Here is a 20,668-nt window from a genome sequence, read left to right on the forward strand (position 1 = left end):
GGAAGAACTCCTTTTTAACATGGACGGTTATTTAAGATTTGGAAGCATCGCAAATTTGTGTTGTTAAAGAATTTCAAGGGTCAATGTCTCTATGCGCTGATTTCTGTATGTGTACTTATTTACTGTAGGGCTATGTTCCTTTTTGATTTGACACATAATCTGTCTAGCAGGCAGATGAAGCCTAAAAACATTTTTCACTCGAAATAATACGCAGATAGTACGATTAAAATAAATTCAATGGGCGCTCACAGACAATTACATAGGTCTTAATGTGTGGTGCTACAAGGTATAAAAGTATGAACAAAATAAAAACATTTTGTTACTCACTTGTTTCTTGACTGTGACAATATGTCACCATTCACGTAGGAATTAAGAAAGGAAACCTAAAAAAAATGAAAAAACGAAATAAGAATAATGGGAAACAGGGAAATTAAAATCTTTTAAACATTAGTGATTTACATTTAATAGTTGGAATTTTACTATTTAAATGTTACAAAAGAGATTAGGGATTGGGATCTTACAGTTGGAAGGATTTAGTGAATTTTATCCCAACTTACCTCTATGTAATTCCACAATCTTCAACTGAAACACTAACAGCTCTGCATATAACCTACGGGGATCTTAGCATTCAGATCTTCCAACCCATCATGCCCTCTGCTTTTATCATGTGATCTCTTACCAATAGTGTATATCAGAACTTGGAATGGAGGATTACTCGTTTGGAACTTTAAATGTAACTTAACTAACATAATTTGCATATCTTCCTTTGGAGATGTTGTTAGTGCGAAGTATCACTCATTTGAATTTATTACTTATGTTATAAAACAAGTTTACATTTTGAACCTAGAATGTCTTTTTAGCATAAATCACATTTGAAATTGGCAAAAAAACAAAAAACAAAAACAAAACACAATTCCCCTCTCGCCCATAAGGGCGTTTGGTCTTACTTATAATATAAGTATTATATTATAAAATGAGGTTTAAACTTGAACCTAGAATTCCTTTTTAGCATATATTGCATTTGTAATTTGGCAAAAAAAAACACCCAAAAAACAACAATTCCCCTCTCACTCAGGGCGCTCTGTCCATCAAGCTCAGGTCTGCTACAAGAAGCCTGGGAGCTTGAGGGCCCTGTGCAGTATTCAATTCATTTTAGGTCAATTTTATTTATGTCGTGCCAAATCACGACAACGGTCACCTCAAGGTGCTTTATATTGTAAGATAGACCCTACAATAATACATACAAAAGATGATTGAGATACAAAAGTATCTTAGTTGTTCCTAGGACTGTGCCCTCTGTATTTCTCAAGCTTCTTGTGTTCCTTCTTCCTGATGTTGCTGTCATTCGGAAATGCTACGTCTAACACTACAGCCATCTTCTTCTGTGATTTCCACAGAAGAAAGAAAACAGTAGAAGTCCAGTTGGTTATCCATCAACATTTTTTCTGTCTGCATCTAGAAGTCCCACAAGATTTTAGTTCGGTCATTCTCCACGACCCTAGTGGGCGTCTCCCATTTTGACTTCCAGGCCATATTGGCACAGATGTTCCTGTGTACTATTCCAGCCACTTGGTTATGATGTTCCATGTATGCTCTACTTGCTAGCATCTTGCACCCTGCTGTTATGTGCTGGATTGTCTCAGGGGCATCTTTACACAGACTTCACATGGGGTTTTGTCTGGTGTGATAGACCCCAGCCTCTATGGACCCTGTTCTCAGAGCTTGTGCCTGTGCTGCCATGATTAGGGTTTTGTTAGCAGCTGGATAGCGTATGTATGTATATGATTAATTTGTAGTTGACAATACTTTGGGTGTCAGTAGGACTACCAAGACACTGTATAAGTAAGTATATAATTTTATCTACTTTATTTAGACTTACCCACAACACTGGTCGTAATTGTTGTATTGTTCATAATGTTTGCACTCCGTGCTGATTGTCCCTTGGTTGAGAGCATGCCTGGATCTAAACCTAGTCAAGCTGGTCATGTCAGTACAGACCACAAGTGTCATGGAGGAGTTTGCTGATATGTTCAAGGGCATATTCCCAGGAGAATGCGACTTACACATTGACCCAGACGCCATGCCCGTCGTGTGTCTCAATCCAGAGAAATGTGTCATAGGTGCCACAGAAGTGAGTTACTTTGGACACAAACTCACCCGGGAGGGCATCCAGCCAGACCCAAAGAAACTACAGGCCATCAAAGACATGCCGCCTCCTGAGAATAAGAATGAGCTAGAGACAATGCTTGGAATACTCTCTTTGCAAGCTCCTTTGACTTGGAATGGCGAACTACCTGTCCAGATTCGCACTGCGACTATCAGAAGTGAACGCACCGCTGCGTCAGCTGCTCAAGCAAGACTTGGAGTTCGTCTGGGATCAGAATCACGACAGAGTCTTCCAGCAAATGAAGCATCTCATAACCAGAGAACCAGGCCCCATACTGGCATACTACGACACGACCAAGGAGCTACACCTACAGGTAGATGCATCCAAGTATGGTTTGGGAGCTGTGTTGATGCAGGACGGACACCCAACCGCATATGCTTCAAAGACACTGACCCTAACAGTGGTTAACTATGCACAGATCGAAAAAGAAGCGTTTTCACACCTACATATTGAATTGAATTGAAGTGAATTGGAAGAATTAGAGATTTGGATGGATGAATAATTGATTTATATTTCACTTATTTTTAAACAAGTTTCTAAAAATGGATTGAGCCCTTCAGCAAAGAAGAACTGTTGAAAAAGATGTTAGTGTTAAAGAATTTCAAGGGTCAATGTCTCTATGCGCTGATTTCTGTATGTGTACTTATTTACTGTAGGGCTATGTTCCTTTTTGATTTGACACATAATCTGTCTAGCAGGCAGATGAAGCCTAAAAACATTTTTCACTCGAAATGATACGCAGATAGTACGATTAAAATAAATTCAATGGGCGCTCACAGACAATTACATAGGTCTTAATGTGTGGTGCTACAAGGTATAAAAGTATGAACAAAATAAAAACATTTTGTTACTCACTTGTTTCTTGACTGTGACAATATGTCACCATTCACGTAGGAATTAAGAAAGGAAACCTAGAAAAATGAAAAAACGAAATAAGAATAATGGGAAACAGGGAAATTAAAATCTTTTAAACATTAGTGATTTACATTTAATAGTTGGAATTTTACTATTTAAATGTTACAAAAGAGATTAGGGATTGGGATCTTACAGTTGGAAGGATTTAGTGAATTTTATCCCAACTTACCTCTATGTAATTCCACAATCTTCAACTGAAACACTAACAGCTCTGCATATAACCTACGGGGATCTTAGCATTCAGATCTTCCAACCCATCATGCCCTCTGCTTTTATCATGTGATCTCTTACCAATAGTGTATATCAGAACTTGGAATGGAGGATTACTCGTTTGGAACTTTAAATGTAACTTAACTAACATAATTTGCATATCTTCCTTTGGAGATGTTGTTAGTGCGAAGTATCACTCATTTGAATTTATTACTTATGTTATAAAACAAGTTTACATTTTGAACCTAGAATGTCTTTTTAGCATAAATCACATTTGAAATTGGCAAAAAAACAAAAAACAAAAACAAAACACAATTCCCCTCTCGCCCATAAGGGCGTTTGGTCTTACTTATAATATAAGTATTATATTATAAAATGAGGTTTAAACTTGAACCTAGAATTCCTTTTTAGCATATATTGCATTTGTAATTTGGCAAAAAAAAACACCCAAAAAACAACAATTCCCCTCTCACTCAGGGCGCTCTGTCCATCAAGCTCAGGTCTGCTACAAGAAGCCTGGGAGCTTGAGGGCCCTGTGCAGTATTCAATTCATTTTAGGTCAATTTTATTTATGTCGTGCCAAATCACGACGACGGTCACCTCAAGGTGCTTTATATTGTAAGATAGACCCTACAATAATACATACAAAAGATGATTGAGATACAAAAGTATCTTAGTTGTTCCTAGGACTGTGCCCTCTGTATTTCTCAAGCTTCTTGTGTTCCTTCTTCCTGATGTTGCTGTCATTCGGAAATGCTACGTCTAACACTACAGCCATCTTCTTCTGTGATTTCCACAGAAGAAAGAAAACAGTAGAAGTCCAGTTGGTTATCCATCAACATTTTTTCTGTCTGCATCTAGAAGTCCCACAAGATTTTAGTTCGGTCATTCTCCACGACCCTAGTGGGCGTCTCCCATTTTGACTTCCAGGCCATATTGGCACAGATGTTCCTGTGTACTATTCCAGCCACTTGGTTATGATGTTCCATGTATGCTCTACTTGCTAGCATCTTGCACCCTGCTGTTATGTGCTGGATTGTCTCAGGGGCATCTTTACACAGACTTCACATGGGGTTTTGTCTGGTGTGATAGACCCCAGCCTCTATGGACCCTGTTCTCAGAGCTTGTGCCTGTGCTGCCATGATTAGGGTTTTGTTAGCAGCTGGATAGCGTATGTATGTATATGATTAATTTGTAGTTGACAATACTTTGGGTGTCAGTAGGACTACCAAGACACTGTATAAGTAAGTATATAATTTTATCTACTTTATTTAGACTTACCCACAACACTGGTCGTAATTGTTGTATTGTTCATAATGTTTGCACTCCGTGCTGATTGTCCCTTGGTTGAGAGCATGCCTGGATCTAAACCTAGTCAAGCTGGTCATGTCAGTACAGACCACAAGTGTCATGGAGGAGTTTGCTGATATGTTCAAGGGCATATTCCCAGGAGAATGCGACTTACACATTGACCCAGACGCCATGCCCGTCGTGTGTCTCAATCCAGAGAAATGTGTCATAGGTGCCACAGAAGTGAGTTACTTTGGACACAAACTCACCCGGGAGGGCATCCAGCCAGACCCAAAGAAACTACAGGCCATCAAAGACATGCCGCCTCCTGAGAATAAGAATGAGCTAGAGACAATGCTTGGAATACTCTCTTTGCAAGCTCCTTTGACTTGGAATGGCGAACTACCTGTCCAGATTCGCACTGCGACTATCAGAAGTGAACGCACCGCTGCGTCAGCTGCTCAAGCAAGACTTGGAGTTCGTCTGGGATCAGAATCACGACAGAGTCTTCCAGCAAATGAAGCATCTCATAACCAGAGAACCAGGCCCCATACTGGCATACTACGACACGACCAAGGAGCTACACCTACAGGTAGATGCATCCAAGTATGGTTTGGGAGCTGTGTTGATGCAGGACGGACACCCAACCGCATATGCTTCAAAGACACTGACCCCAACAGTGGTTAACTATGCACAGATCGAAAAAGAAGCGTTTTCACACCTACATATTGAATTGAATTGAAGTGAATTGGAAGAATTAGAGATTTGGATGGATGAATAATTGATTTATATTTCACTTATTTTTAAACAAGTTTCTAAAAATGGATTGAGCCCTTCAGCAAAGAAGAACTGTTGAAAAAGATGTTAGTGTTAAAGAATTTCAAGGGTCAATGTCTCTATGCGCTGATTTCTGTATGTGTACTTATTTACTGTAGGGCTATGTTCCTTTTTGATTTGACACATAATCTGTCTAGCAGGCAGATGAAGCCTAAAAACATTTTTCACTCGAAATGATACGCAGATAGTACGATTAAAATAAATTCAATGGGCGCTCACAGACAATTACATAGGTCTTAATGTGTGGTGCTACAAGGTATAAAAGTATGAACAAAATAAAAACATTTTGTTACTCACTTGTTTCTTGACTGTGACAATATGTCACCATTCACGTAGGAATTAAGAAAGGAAACCTAAAAAAAATGAAAAAACGAAATAAGAATAATGGGAAACAGGGAAATTAAAATCTTTTAAACATTAGTGATTTACATTTAATAGTTGGAATTTTACTATTTAAATGTTACAAAAGAGATTAGGGATTGGGATCTTACAGTTGGAAGGATTTAGTGAATTTTATCCCAACTTACCTCTATGTAATTCCACAATCTTCAACTGAAACACTAACAGCTCTGCATATAACCTACGGGGATCTTAGCATTCAGATCTTCCAACCCATCATGCCCTCTGCTTTTATCATGTGATCTCTTACCAATAGTGTATATCAGAACTTGGAATGGAGGATTACTCGTTTGGAACTTTAAATGTAACTTAACTAACATAATTTGCATATCTTCCTTTGGAGATGTTGTTAGTGCGAAGTATCACTCATTTGAATTTATTACTTATGTTATAAAACAAGTTTAAATTTTGAACCTAGAATGTCTTTTTAGCATAAATCACATTTGAAATTGGCAAAAAAACAAAAAACAAAAACAAAACACAATTCCCCTCTCGCCCATAAGGGCGTTTGGTCTTACTTATAATATAAGTATTATATTATAAAATGAGGTTTAAACTTGAACCTAGAATTCCTTTTTAGCATATATTGCATTTGTAATTTGGCAAAAAAAAACACCCAAAAAACAACAATTCCCCTCTCACTCAGGGCGCTCTGTCCATCAAGCTCAGGTCTGCTACAAGAAGCCTGGGAGCTTGAGGGCCCTGTGCAGTATTCAATTCATTTTAGGTCAATTTTATTTATGTCGTGCCAAATCACGACAACGGTCACCTCAAGGTGCTTTATATTGTAAGATAGACCCTACAATAATACATACAAAAGATGATTGAGATACAAAAGTATCTTAGTTGTTCCTAGGACTGTGCCCTCTGTATTTCTCAAGCTTCTTGTGTTCCTTCTTCCTGATGTTGCTGTCATTCGGAAATGCTACGTCTAACACTACAGCCATCTTCTTCTGTGATTTCCACAGAAGAAAGAAAACAGTAGAAGTCCAGTTGGTTATCCATCAACATTTTTTCTGTCTGCATCTAGAAGTCCCACAAGATTTTAGTTCGGTCATTCTCCACGACCCTAGTGGGCGTCTCCCATTTTGACTTCCAGGCCATATTGGCACAGATGTTCCTGTGTACTATTCCAGCCACTTGGTTATGATGTTCCATGTATGCTCTACTTGCTAGCATCTTGCACCCTGCTGTTATGTGCTGGATTGTCTCAGGGGCATCTTTACACAGACTTCACATGGGGTTTTGTCTGGTGTGATAGACCCCAGCCTCTATGGACCCTGTTCTCAGAGCTTGTGCCTGTGCTGCCATGATTAGGGTTTTGTTAGCAGCTGGATAGCGTATGTATGTATATGATTAATTTGTAGTTGACAATACTTTGGGTGTCAGTAGGACTACCAAGACACTGTATAAGTAAGTATATAATTTTATCTACTTTATTTAGACTTACCCACAACACTGGTCGTAATTGTTGTATTGTTCATAATGTTTGCACTCCGTGCTGATTGTCCCTTGGTTGAGAGCATGCCTGGATCTAAACCTAGTCAAGCTGGTCATGTCAGTACAGACCACAAGTGTCATGGAGGAGTTTGCTGATATGTTCAAGGGCATATTCCCAGGAGAATGCGACTTACACATTGACCCAGACGCCATGCCCGTCGTGTGTCTCAATCCAGAGAAATGTGTCATAGGTGCCACAGAAGTGAGTTACTTTGGACACAAACTCACCCGGGAGGGCATCCAGCCAGACCCAAAGAAACTACAGGCCATCAAAGACATGCCGCCTCCTGAGAATAAGAATGAGCTAGAGACAATGCTTGGAATACTCTCTTTGCAAGCTCCTTTGACTTGGAATGGCGAACTACCTGTCCAGATTCGCACTGCGACTATCAGAAGTGAACGCACCGCTGCGTCAGCTGCTCAAGCAAGACTTGGAGTTCGTCTGGGATCAGAATCACGACAGAGTCTTCCAGCAAATGAAGCATCTCATAACCAGAGAACCAGGCCCCATACTGGCATACTACGACACGACCAAGGAGCTACACCTACAGGTAGATGCATCCAAGTATGGTTTGGGAGCTGTGTTGATGCAGGACGGACACCCAACCACATATGCTTCAAAGACACTGACCCCAACAGTGGTTAACTATGCACAGATCGAAAAAGAAGCGTTTTCACACCTACATATTGAATTGAATTGAAGTGAATTGGAAGAATTAGAGATTTGGATGGATGAATAATTGATTTATATTTCACTTATTTTTAAACAAGTTTCTAAAAATGGATTGAGCCCTTCAGCAAAGAAGAACTGTTGAAAAAGATGTTAGTGTTAAAGAATTTCAAGGGTCAATGTCTCTATGCGCTGATTTCTGTATGTGTACTTATTTACTGTAGGGCTATGTTCCTTTTTGATTTGACACATAATCTGTCTAGCAGGCAGATGAAGCCTAAAAACATTTTTCACTCGAAATGATACGCAGATAGTACGATTAAAATAAATTCAATGGGCGCTCACAGACAATTACATAGGTCTTAATGTGTGGTGCTACAAGGTATAAAAGTATGAACAAAATAAAAACATTTTGTTACTCACTTGTTTCTTGACTGTGACAATATGTCACCATTCACGTAGGAATTAAGAAAGGAAACCTAAAAAAATGAAAAAACGAAATAAGAATAATGGGAAACAGGGAAATTAAAATCTTTTAAACATTAGTGATTTATATTTAATAGTTGGAATTTTACTATTTAAATGTTACAAAAGAGATTAGGGATTGGGATCTTACAGTTGGAAGGATTTAGTGAATTTTATCCCAACTTACCTCTATGTAATTCCACAATCTTCAACTGAAACACTAACAGCTCTGCATATAACCTACGGGGATCTTAGCATTCAGATCTTCCAACCCATCATGCCCTCTGCTTTTATCATGTGATCTCTTACCAATAGTGTATATCTGAACTTGGAATGGAGGATTACTCGTTTGGAACTTTAAATGTAAACAATGTAATTGACTTAATGGACATAATTTGCATATCTTCCTTTGGAGATGTTGTTAGTGCGAAGTATCACTCATTTGAATTTATTACTTATGTTATAAAACAAGTTTAAATTTTGAACCTAGAATGTCTTTTTAGCATAAATCACATTTGAAATTGGCAAAAAAACAAAAAACAAAAACAAAACACAATTCCCCTCTCGCCCATAAGGGCGCTCTATCCTACAAGCTCAAATCTGCTACCAGAGGCCTGGGAGCTTGAGGGCCATGCGCAGTATCTTGGCTGTTCCTAGGATGGTGCACTTCTGTACAGAGATCATAGATGATGTTCCTGGGATCTGCTGGAGCCACTCGCCTAGCTTGAGAGTCAGCACACCTAGTGCTCCGATTACCAATAGGACCACTGTTACCTTCACCCACCATTCTTCTCGATCTCTTCTCTGAGACTTCTGTATTTCTCAAGTTTCTTTCTTCCTGATTTTGCTGTCATTTGGAAATGCTATGTCTGTCACCACAGCTGTCTTCTTCTTTTATTCCATCACCACTATGTCTGGTTGGTAAGCCATCACCATTTTGTCCATCTACATCTGGAAGTCCCACAAGATTTTAGTTCGGTCATTCTCCACGACCCCAGTGGGCGTCTCCCAATTTGACTTCCAGGCCGTATTCAGCACAGATGTTTCTGTATAGTTTCCCAGCCAATTGTTTATGGCGTTCCAAGTATGCCCTGCCTGCTAGTAGGAGTGGGTTTTGATTATTGATTTATTGATTAAAATCAATTAAAATTAAAATGTTTGTATGTGTGCGTGTGTGTGTGTGTGTGTGTGTGTATATATATATATATATATATGTGTGTGTGTGTGTGTGTGTGTGTGTGTGTGTGTGTGTGTGTGTGTGTGTGTGTGAACCGTTCGATACAGTGCTTTCGGTTCGGTACGCATATGTATCAAACAATACAACATTTTTTATTTATTTTATCAACCTTTCATCTGACGATGCTGTCTGTGTTGAGCGCTCAGTGGATCTGCGTTCGACTACTCCGCCTAGGCTGCACTGTTGAGTGCAGATCCACTGAGCGCAGCGCAAGCTAGCAAGACAGAAGCTAAACTCATTGCAACATGGCAACTGCCTCAACGCTACCCGAAATTGAACCTCCGCCATCCTCATTCAGATCTGGTGTTTGGAACTATCTTGGTTTTCATGTGAAGTATGACCCTGATGGTAAGCGCATCATGGAAAAAAGTAAAACAGTATGTCGGATGTGCCACGCAATGCTCAATTTGTGGGAACTAGTGCGTTAGCGCAGTTAGCTCGTTAACGTCCAGCCCCAAGCACGGGCAATCTTGTTAACAGAGATTTGCCACGTTATGGCGTTAATGTCATTTTAACGTGATTAAGACTCGACTGTACACAGTGTTCGTGTTTTCCTCCAAAAACAATAAGTTCCGTTGGAGCAGTCTTTCAACGCCTCTCTCTGTGTCTCGCAAACAAAGTTGACCCACACAACAAAGTAAAGCTATTTTTTAGCTACGAGCCGACACAGAACCCACCGTATTAGCCAGAGGTCCCTTTACTATGGTTCGGAGCCGCGGACCTTCAGTAACAGTAATAAATCACACAGCAATAGTACATTCACGTTGTTGTAAACAGCATGATAATATATTAAGTAATCCAAAGTATTCAGAATACGTTACTCTCATTGAGTAACGTAACGGAATACGTTACAGAATACATTTTGGGGCATGTATTCTGTATTCTGTAATGGAATACATTTTAAAAGTAACCTTCCCAACACTGGTTTTGTGTTAATTCTGATTTTGGTATTAGTTCTTAGGGTTTGGTTCTTGTGGTTAGTGTTTGAGTGTTTTTATCAGCCCTACCTGTGTCGGTCCTCTATGTTCATTCACTATGTTCCTCTGCGTCTCTCTGTCCAGCCTTCCTCATCTCCCATCTCTGAGTTTCTCCCACTGACCTTATGTTCCAGGTTTGTTTGTCCTCCCTGTTTTTTTCATGTGTGTAATTGCCCTTAGCTGTATCTCCCAGCTGTTCCTTGTTCTCCTTGTGTATTTATTGTTTGTTTTACCTCCGTTTCTTGTTGCGTCAACCCCTCACAGTGTGTGTTTTCTCCCCCCTCCTAGTTCCCTGTGTTCCCAGTGTAGCTCCCTCGTGTCCTTGGTTTTTGATTTGAGTTTCTTGTTTATGGCTCCTTGTTTTAGTTCAGTACGTGTGTTTTTTCAGGCAATAAAGCTGAGTTCATCCCTCCTCGTGTATGAGTCCTGTGTTTGGGTTCTATTTCCTGTCAGCCACACAGTGAAACATTACAAATTTGGTGCAGTATCAACAGTTGTGATATTCAAACATTATGTAATGGAAAGAATTGCACCAAAATGAGTCAAAATGTGATGGGCCAAAATTATAATGTACTCACATGTATATATAGTGTAATTGCAGACTTACTAATCATTTTAGGTCTTTTAGACAGCAAGTCACATTTTAATCACACAGAACACGGAACTTTATTCAAAACAAATTATGTTTTTTCTTTCACAATGTGGATTTCCAAATGAGTCACATTTCACACTAATGTGATTCCTAAAGGATGATATGCAAATTAGTAGATTTGATTACACAGTTACTTTAATGACACATACAATTCCTCAGAAGTCATCCTCAATTCCAAGTCACAGTGTCTTATAACAGACAGCGGAAATCGATCATCTGATTTGCTAGTAGATAGTGATGTCAGCCAAAGTCTGGAGAAGTATAATTTGGTAAGTGGTGAGTCCAGTCAGCATTCTATTTATTATAATTACTAATTCTTGTGTTTTTTGTTTCATTTTTTTAATCCCAATCAGTAGGGCTTCCAGTTTAGACATATAAATCAACAATTCTTCCAATTTTTTGACTGAAATCTTTAGAGCTTCCACTTATAGAATAAAATTCACTACTTCTTCCAAGATAGTAATAATTATTTCCTCTGCATGCAGCTTATCTTTGGAACTGGTCTCTGTCACAAGCAGAACAATAAGGACGAACAATGTCAGGTATGTACAAGTGTTGGTTCTACATATGTTTGATTTCCTCAGATTCAGTGGTCCCAAATGATATTCCAACGTTTTTATTTAAAAATTCATTGTGCTTCATGCAGTGGAAATACATTTTCAAAATGCTGACAATGAAGCACGCATTGGTCTGAGCCTACAAGATGAGAATCCTATAGGAGAACTTTGCAGGCAAGAGCAGTTTGTATTTGTTATACAGAGATACTTACCACAATAAAAGAATGCATCAACTAACACGTACATCTTATCCTCATAAACGCTTTAGGTGTTCGTGTGGGCAAAGAATGGATCCATTGACCTGTTGGATACACTTACGTCTGCTGCTGCGATCACTTTATTCTCTGCAGTGGTCTTGCTCCTGTTCCACTTCAACAAATACATCCAATTAAACAAATGCACATTAAAAGGAAGTTCAATAAAGTTTATTTCACTTTAAAAACGTTTGTATTCATTCTTGCACTGGGTTAATGGGGGATAGCAAAGTCCAGTTTGTGTAACATTAAGATTTACGTCATTTTTTTTGTAGCTTTTTACTCATATTTAGCTGTTGGAGTACTTAATGCCAGACTGGCGACCTGTCCATGACAGCTGGGATAGGCTCCAGCGCCCCCCGTGACCCTGAAAAGGATAAGCGGAAGCGAATGGATGGATGGACTACTTAATGCTGACAGGGGTCATTCAGATTCATATTTATGATTAATAATCTTTATCGGTTGTGTGAGTAAGGAGAAAAAAAATGCCCTATTCAATTATTCAATTATCTGTTCCTAATTTATATATATTACTACTACCACTATTACTAATAACAGCAACTTAGATAATAAGCTTTTGTTTATGTGGACATTCATACAACACTTTGTTCAATACTACAGAGTCAAAGTTAGATTTTCTTTTATTTTTTTACAACGTATACTTTCAAATTTAAAAAAAAAATAAATCCTAATGGTAGTTGTGCAAATCTTGTTAATTAAGTTAGTTGTATTAGTTATACATAATATGTCTAGTAGGGTCTCCCATAGCAAATTTGTCCTGGGTGAGGGACCAGACAAAGAGCAATTCAGAAGAAACTTATTAGAATATCACTGAGGGAACAGTTTCCCCTTCCCAGGAGAGGGTTATTGGGGTCCCGGCCTGGAGCCAGGCTCGGGAAGGTGCCCAAAGGTGAGCGTCTGGTGGCCGGCTGTTAGTCCATGGGGCCCGGCTGAGCATAGCCTGAAAAGATGATATGGGCCCCTCCTCTCGCAGGCCCACCACCCGCAGGAGGCATCATAGGAGTCGCGTGCATGTGTACCGTGTACCAAGCGGCAGCCAAGAGTGGAAGCCCTGGCAGACTGATCCCAAGACTGTCAATTGGGACATGGAATGTCACCTCTCTGGCAGGGAAGGAGCCTCATTTAGTGCGTGAGGTTGAGAGGTATCGGCTAAATATAGTTGGGCTCACCTCAATGCAGGGCTTGGGCTCTGGAAACAGTCTCCTGAAGAGGGCCTGGACTCTGTCTCAGTCCAGAGTTGCCTCTGTAAGAAACGGCGGGCTGGGGTGGGTTTTCTAATGTCCCCTCGGCTTGCTGTCTGTACATACCCGACAATGTCACCTTGGACATCACACTGCCAACATTTACACAATATGCGGCCTGTCCCACCAGGGGGGAGAGAATCTTAGATCTGCTCTACACTAATGCCAAGGATGCATACAGCTTCTCTTCTCTCTCCACACTGGTGGTAGGGCTGGGCCATATCATACCATTCATGGTAATACCGGTATAATGTTGGGCAACGATAAGAAAATGAAATATAAAATAGAATATGGGTGAAACACGGATGCGCAGTGCCTTTGTTTTCATATGCACATGACGGAAAAAGCATGGCGGAGACGGAGAATGAGAAGGGGGAAAGCGGATCGTTGAATGAAACGGATGAACCAGAACTGGTTTGTAAAAATGCTGCAACTTCAGTGGTGTGGAACTGGTTTAGCTTTTGTCCGTCAGATACACAAAAAAAGCACTATTTTTGGTAGTCATGCTAGCGGGCTGTCGTTATTACCGTGTTGTTTGGAAAATACGACGCACTTAGAATGAATCCTTTAAGTTTTTTTGAAAATTGACAGAGCCCCTTATAATCCCGTGTGCCTTATGTATGAATTCTGGTTGTGTTTACTGAACTCGAAATGAATTTATGTACACGGTGCTCAAAAATCTGTCAAATGTTCAGTACGACTTTGCTAAGCTACAAACCCGCACCGCTTGGTGGACTGTCGAAGCATTACGGAGCCTCACGGAGTGATACGTACTGTGCTTCAACATAATATTACCATATTGTGTGTGTATAACCTCTTTTTAAGTATTGTGGATGTTATACATGGTAATGCTGAGGATATGTCGGCCAATTTCCACTGGAAATGCCTTTTGGCATCAGTTGCTTGTTTAAGTGAAAATACATGTTTTCATACATTTTTAAAATATAAAACATCAATATATGTTTTTTCTAATAAAGTTGTTGAGTTATAAAGTATTTTGTCTATTGTCATTATATCATCAGTTATATCGTTAGGGTGAGAAGGGTCAGCTGAGATCCGAGCTGCATGCCTCAGTGTCCTGGAGGTGTACAGGTCCTGCAGAGATGGGAGTCTGCAGCCAATCACCTTCTCAGCAGAGCGCACAACATGCTGCAGTCTCTGTTTGTCCCTGATAGTGGCTCCAGCGTACCACACAGTGATGGAGGAGGTGAGGATGGACTCGATGATTGCAGTGTAGAATTGCATCATCGTCCGTGTTGGCAGGTTGAATTTCTTCAGCTGCCTCAGGAAGTACATCCTCTGCTGGGCTTTCTTAATGACGGAAGTGATGGTGGGCTCCCACTTCAGTTCCTGGGTGATGGTGGTACCCAGGAAGCGGAATGAGTCCACAGAGGTGATGGGGGTGTCAGACAGGATGATGGGGAGGAGTGGAGCTGTGTGCTTCCTGAAGTCCACAATAATCTCCACTGTCTTCTGGGCATTCAGCACCAGGTTGTTGTGGCTGCACCAGGACACCAGACGTTCAACCTCCCTCCTGTAGGCAGACTCATCCCCGTCCGAGATGAGTCCAATAACGGTGGTGTCATCTGCAAACTTGATTAGCTTGACAGACTGGTGGGTGGAGGTGCAGCAGTTGGTGTACAGGGAGAAGAGCAGAGGAGAAAAAACACAGCCCTGAGGGGAGCCGGTGCTGATGGTCCGGGAGTCCGAGACATTCTTTCCCAGCCTCACATGCTGCTTCCTGTCCGTCAGGAAGTCAGTGATCCACCGGCAGATGGGATCAGGCACATTCATCTGGGAAAGCTTGCCTCGGAGATGGTCTGGAAGGATGGTGTTGAAGGCAGAGCTTTAGTCCACAAACAGGATCCTGGCGTAGGTTCCTGGGGAGTCCAGATGCTGCAGGATAAAGTGTAGGGCCATGTTGATTGCGTCATCTACAGACCTGTTGGCTCTGTATGCAAACTGCAGGGGATCCAGGAGGGGGGCCGTGAGGGTCTTGAGATAGGAGAGAACCAGGCGCTCAAATGACTTCATGACCACAGATGTCAGAGCCACGGGTCTGTAGTCATTTAGTCCAGTGATCCTAGGTTTCTTGGGGACAGGGATTATGGTAGAGGACTTGAAGCAGGCCGGCACATGATATGCCTGCAGTGAGGAGTTGAAAATGCCAGAAAACACTGGGGCCAGCTCGTTTGCACAGTGTCTGAGGGTGGCAGGAGACACACCGTCTGGGCCGGGAGCTTTTCGAGCATTCAGACTCATAAACTGCTTCCTCACATCTGCTTCATGAATATGAAGAGTTGTGGTGGGAGGAGGTGGTGTGAAATCCTCTTTTGTGTGGGGTGAGGAGGGGGGTGTTGTAGGTGAAGTGTTGGCTCTGTGGAGGGGGGAGAGGTGGGGGAATGAGTGTCCAAAGTGTCTCTATTGTTGGGGCCGTTGGAGGTGTGAAGGCTGCCTGATGGCTCGTCAAAACGGCAGTAAAAGTCGTTAAGGGTGTTGGCCAAGAGTAAGTCGTCAGTGGAGTGGGGGGTTTTAGGCTTGTAGTTTGTGATATTCCTAAAACCTTTCCACACAGAGGCCGAGTCATTCTCTGAGATCTGCTGCTGCATCTTCTCAGAGTGCTGGTGTTTAGTCCACTTCTTTAGTGAACCTGTACTTGGCCTCTCTGTAGCAGTCCCTGTCTCCGCTTCTGAACACCTTTCTCTTTTCCAGCCACAGCTTTTTGAGTTTAGGAGTAAACCAGGGTTTGTCATTGTTATAACTCACCCTGGTGCGTGATGGCACAATGCTGTCCTCACAGAAGTGGATATAGGAGGTGACAGTGTCCGTAAACTCGTCCAAGCTGTTAGAAGCAGCCTTCATTGTGTCCCAGTCTGTATACTCCAAACACGTGCGAAGCTCCTCCACAGCCTCGTTGCTCCACAGTTTTTTGGTCCTCACGACAGGTTTGGAGAGCTTCAGCCTCTGTCTGTACGCGGGGATCAGGTGGATCATAATGTCGTCAGAAAGTCCGAGTGAAGCGCGGGGCACCGCACGATAGGCCCCGCTGATCGTGCTGTAACAGTGGTCTAATGTCCTCTCCTCTCTGGTCGGGCATTTAATATACTGCTTGTATTTGGGAAGCTCATGGCTCAGATTGGCTTTGTTAAAGTCCCCAAGAGCAATGATGAGAGAGTCCGGGAATGTCCGCTCCATGTGCAGTATCTGCTCCGCGAGTGCGCACTGAGATGCCTGCGCATCCACATCTGGCGGGATGTAAACAGCGGCCAGGATGAATGAAGCAAACTCCCGTGGAGAATAAAACGGTTTGCAGTGAATAAAAAGGTATTCCAGAGAGGAAGAGCAGTGCTGAGCAATCACTGTTACGTCTGTGCACCAGCCACTATTAATGTAGAAGCAGACACCTCCACCTTTGGTCTTACCAGAGAGAGAGGCCTGCCGGTCCGTGCGCAGCAGATGAAAGCTCTCCAGCTTTAGCGCGCAGTCCGGGATGTCCTCACAAAGCCACGTCTCCGTAAAACATAAGACACAGGAGGAGGCAAAGTCTCTGTTCATGCTTCTCATCAGGGCCAGTTCGTCTAACTTATTCCTGAGTGAGCGTACATTGGAAAGGAAGATCCCAGGAAGAGCAGTTCGCAGTCCACGTCTCCTCAGACGCACAAGTGCGCCGGCTCGCTTACCTCTCTTTCGGCGTCTCACTTTCCTGATCAGAGTCTGCAGTAAATCTGCCGCAGATGCGACAAATATTGGAAGTAAATCCACAGGTGTTGTAGTCCTGTGGTTAAGAAGCTCTTCTCTGGTGTAAGAATATCCAGAGGAGTGCCCACACACAGAAGTTATGCACAAAAACAAGACAGAAGTAACGCACCGAAGCACCAGGGCATCCATACGCGGCGCCATCTTGGATCTTACATGGAGTAACAACAACAGGCGATGTGGCCGTCACACACGTTTGAGCCGGTGGCGGTGCTGCAGGCGACAGCATGGGAGCTGCAGATGGTGGCTGAAAGGACTCACCAGAGTTATCAGCGGACACAAGGTGCTGAAGCAGTTCCTCAGATCCTTCAGCAGGGACTGAAGATGTATGGAGCATCTCCTCAGGTCCCCCAGAAGAGGCAGAAGATAGCTGAACATAGGACCCTCCAGCAGAGGCAGATGGCTGAACGGGCCCCTGGGACCCTCTAACAGGTACAGAAGATGGCTGAATGGGCCCTTTGGACCATCCAGCGGGAACAGGAGACAGTTGAACAGGCCCCTCAGATCATTCAGCAGAGGCAGATGGCTAAATGGGCCCCTCAGACCCTCTAGCAGGTACAGAAGATGGCTAAACGGGCCCTTTGGACCATCCAGCGGGAACAGAAGATGGCTGAATGGGCCCCTCAGACCCTTCAGTGGAGTCAGAAGACCTTTTGTACCAGTAGACAAAAGGAAGTGTTAGCCATGCTCTCCAGAGCCCCCAACAGACAGAAGGAAGTGCTTGCCAGGCTCTCCTGGGAGCCACGGAGTGCTGGATTAGCTCACCTGAGTCACCAGCAGGAGCAGATGCAGGGCCAGTAGGTGTGGGGACCCCTGGCTGTATAGCTAGCTGAATTGATGGTTGAGTGGATGACTGAACTGATGACTGTACTGACTGTTGAGTTAATACCTAAACTAATGATTGAACCATAAGCTGCTTTAATGATTGAACTGCACACTGGGGATGTAGCTGAACCACAGACAACAGAGTAGGTAACTGACCTGCAGGCTGCGCTAAAGTGCTAAGAGCAGGAGACTGGGCTGGCACTGGAACACGAGCCCAAGCTGGCGACTGAACTGCAGACAGCTGAGCAGCAGGTGAGTGAGCTGAAGACTGAACCGACGGCAACACTGGAGACTGAACCGATGAAAATACAGACAGCAGGGCTGCACACTGGGGAGATGATGGAGGCTGAAGTAGGAGCTGAGTAGGATCACACATTGACAAATGACCAGGCTCAACGAAAAAAGGTTTTAGTGAAATCAGCTCACTGTTCAGAGTGAGCAGATGCAGGTGGACAGCAGTCCCTTAAATCTTTAAAGCCAGAGCTGACAGTCTCAGGTATGGTTTCAGAAAAGGGAGTCTCTGTGATCATAGGTAAAAATCAGGGAGCCACCGTTATTACCATTAGGCATACGAAAAACAGCCCCAGAATAAACAGTCCGAATTTCTGAAAAAACAGAAAAAGTATCTCTTTCACTCACCACATCTTGCTGCTCTGAAGTCCCAAAACCCTGCTGTGGAGAGACGTGCTGGCAGCGCGGCTCTGCTTTCTTCTCGGAGGTGGCTCCGACGGGCCAGGCATCTCCACGTCCAGCTGGTCCGTACTTCCACAGCTGCGGCGACAGAGGTGTGGAGTTGTTATAGAGGACCCAAAATGCAGGCACGGCTTAGATACAAGGGAGTTTTATTCAGGTTAGGTGCAAACAGAGGTGGAGAGGGCATAAACAGAAACTAAGGATAACATACTGAGAAAATTAATAAAACTGAAAACCTGAAAACCTGAAAACTTAAAACGTATGGCAGAAACACAAGAAGACTCGGGGAGACAACACAGACAGTGCCACGAGGAGCATGAGGGAGACACGGCTGAACCTAATTGACATGACGAGACGGGGAGAACTGAATGCACTGACATATAACACAGACCTTCACAATAAAACAGGTAATATACACTGACAGAACTAAGAGACATGACATGCAGAAGGGACACACAGATAGGGATGACTTTAGTATTTTAGTATTTATTTATTTATTGTCATTGTCAAGAACAATGAAATTGCATTTGGGGCTTCCATACAACCCAAAAAAAAAAAAAAGAAGAAAATAATAAATACCCCTTAAAACCCAAGTGTACATATTTAACCCAGTGTGACTCCAATGCAATAAGACAATCCTTAGCAATAATGACTTAACACTAAACTGAGAAAAATCATAACCCAAAACCAAAGAACTAGAAAACCACAACCAGAATATATAGCATTAATAATAACAGACACAAAATGCTGGGTCAGATGAACCAGGACCATGACAGGTGATTGATTACACAAAGTCAGAGGTAAACTCAATTCAGTGCCAAGTGACACAAACATTTGCTTTGAGCTGCCTAATAATTTAAGGTAAAGACCCTTACAATAATACAAAGAAAACTGAGTATGAGCAAAGGGTTTGATGACAGCTGCAAGGAAAACCTCCCTTTTAACAGGAGAAACCTCCAGCAGTACCATGCCCAGGAAGGGTCTGCCATCTACTGTGACCAACTGCAAGACAGGATGAAGCCTCACTGTGAAAGACAGCCAGAAATTAATAATGACTAATATTCAAAATGCAAAGAGGTGTATATACACATAGCAATTGAAAAAAGAAGATAGAAAAAGAAACACTCTACGCTTCTCTTGAGCCTAACTTAAAAGCCTTTCTATGATTGAGGGTTTAGAAGATCATTTCCAAACTATTTAAGCTGTATAAGATATAAACTGTTCCATTAGGTCATTAATATTGGCTTTTTCAAATGAAAGAAACTATTTTCACAGGATTGCCTTAATTTCCTTTGAAAGTCATTTGACTACTAGGATGTAATTTCATTATCAGAATTCACCTGCCTGACATCCTACTCTGATCCACAGCCCTCTCAACCTCCTAACCTCAAAGAATTTTTATAAATTTCTATAAGTTACATTGACTTGCACTGAGAGCCATTCCATAATCAGAATCAGAATGACAGAAACCAGCGTTTAATTTCCTAATCAGAAGAATCAGGACTCTGTCGAGGCCCAAATCAGTCTTGGACAGTTAATATAGGTATGAATGATCTTCATTTAGCTTTCTGGGGCTCTTCTTCATGAATACTCCTCCATGATGTCCCCATCTCCATTGTGTTCTCTTATCAGCTGAGTTTATCATACCTTTGAAGCAGAAGCTCCTGTGAAAAAACACTCTACAGGGCTCTAGACTAACTTTTTGCCATGGGCGTACCGGTACGCCTAACTTTAAAGAGTTAGGCGCACACAAATTGTCACGGTCTGGCTAGGGCAGACCGTATGTTGCAGGGAAGGACTCAAGCGCAGACCGAAATGAGATGTGAATAACAAAACAAGCTGTTTATTAAGGCAAGAAACGAGGGTACAAAATAATAGGGAATCGATGAAAACTAAACAATGACCTAAACTGGGTGAACTAAAACGAAACATACAAAACTCTAAACATAACGAACTGACAGGGATACCTGGAGCAGAGACATAGGAACAACGGAGCAGTACA

The 20,668-nt window shown here is 42.1% G+C and overlaps 1 long non-coding RNA gene across 1 annotated transcript; it reads left to right on the forward strand.

Annotated features, from left to right (window-relative positions):
• The first annotated feature begins 11,803 nt into the window (after positions 1-11,803).
• LOC146657136 (uncharacterized) lies at positions 11,804-12,279 on the forward strand. Its single transcript, XR_014914207.1, has 3 exons — positions 11,804-11,861; positions 11,966-12,050; positions 12,145-12,279. It is a non-coding gene; the product is annotated as an uncharacterized LOC146657136 (long non-coding RNA).
• The last annotated feature ends 8,389 nt before the right edge of the window (positions 12,280-20,668 follow it).

Source organism: Rhamphochromis longiceps, linkage group LG12, assembly GCF_057381845.1.
Source record: "Rhamphochromis longiceps isolate RC_006_pf linkage group LG12, R_longiceps_female_GT1.1, whole genome shotgun sequence".
Classification (NCBI taxonomy): domain Eukaryota; kingdom Metazoa; phylum Chordata; class Actinopteri; order Cichliformes; family Cichlidae; genus Rhamphochromis; species Rhamphochromis longiceps.